The following is a 1,040-nucleotide window of genomic DNA, read 5'->3' as shown; positions in this document are numbered from 1 at the left end:
TTTTATGTTTCTGTATGATTACGGTGGCCTTGAGCTTGCCATGTAGCCCATTGGCCCAAGCCTAAGTGCTAGGCATAGGTACAGGCATGGGCATGCCTGGCTTTTTTGGAACCGTTCTTTAATCTTGCAAAATGGTGCATGAACAACTCCCATTTTTCTTCTGCCTCATTCCCTGGTAATCACCATTCCACTTTCAGTTTCTATGAATCTGTATACTCGTAGTATTATAAGTTCATTTTCTTGTGTATGATTGGTTTATTTTACTTAACGTAATACCTTCAAGATTCATTGAGGAGGAGAAAGGCGGGGGCGCCCACGGGCCTCGCGCGCCTCCATGGACTCCCGGCCCGCGTCGCGCAGCTGGCGGTCCTGGGCGCCCGGCAGGCCGAGGTGCTGGAAGACGTGCTCCGGGAGCAGTTCAGGCCGCTGCCCCACCTGGGTGCCATCTGCCGGCTCAAGCGACTGCCCTCGGGCGGCTACTCGTCCACCGAGGACCTCCAGTTGGTGGTGGAGCGGTGACGCGTGGCCAATGCCAAGGAGCGTGAGCGGATAAAAAATCTCAACCGTGGTTTTGCCAAACTGAAGGCACTTGTGCCATTTCTTCCTCAGAGCAGAAAGCCTAGCCAAGTTGATATCCTTAAAGGTGCAACTGAATACATACAAGTTCTCAGTGATGTTTTGGAAGGAGCCGAAGACTTGGAGAAACAAGACCCAGATAAGCAGAACTATAGCAACAGTTCTCCTGAAGCACATATATCCTTGGCTAGAGAAGCTGTCCAAAAACATTATCCAGCAGACCAGCTGCGTCTTGAAGAATGAAGAGGAGAGGCCCTGGGCAGATGGTGGCAGTGGTGGGCCTGCGTACGCTCGTTGCAAGAGCATGCTGCCTGTGACTAGGAGTTATTTCACTGGCCAGGAGTCTGGATAGAGTTGCAAGAGTAGGATTCCTGGCTCACAGACCCCCTACAAATACAAAACTGAAAAGGCCCAGGATTACCTTGTAGGGGCAAATAAATACAGTCTTAAAAAAAAAAAAAAAA

General features: G+C 50.4%; 1 protein-coding gene and 1 pseudogene across 2 annotated transcripts in view; both read left to right on the top strand.

Annotated features, from left to right (window-relative positions):
• Positions 1-1,004, top strand: part of LOC105741846 — a 6,377-nt pseudogene extending 5,373 nt beyond the window's left edge.
• Pias1 (protein inhibitor of activated STAT 1) overlaps positions 1-1,040 on the top strand; it is a 156,203-nt gene that overhangs the window by 66,867 nt on the left and 88,296 nt on the right. The gene's annotated exons all lie outside the window — the stretch shown is intronic.

This window comes from Octodon degus, unplaced genomic scaffold, assembly GCF_000260255.1.
Source record: "Octodon degus isolate 3935 unplaced genomic scaffold, OctDeg1.0 scaffold00026, whole genome shotgun sequence".
NCBI classification, from domain to species: domain Eukaryota; kingdom Metazoa; phylum Chordata; class Mammalia; order Rodentia; family Octodontidae; genus Octodon; species Octodon degus.
Note: the sequence above shows the minus strand (reverse complement) of the source record. Positions and strands in the feature narration are given on the sequence as shown.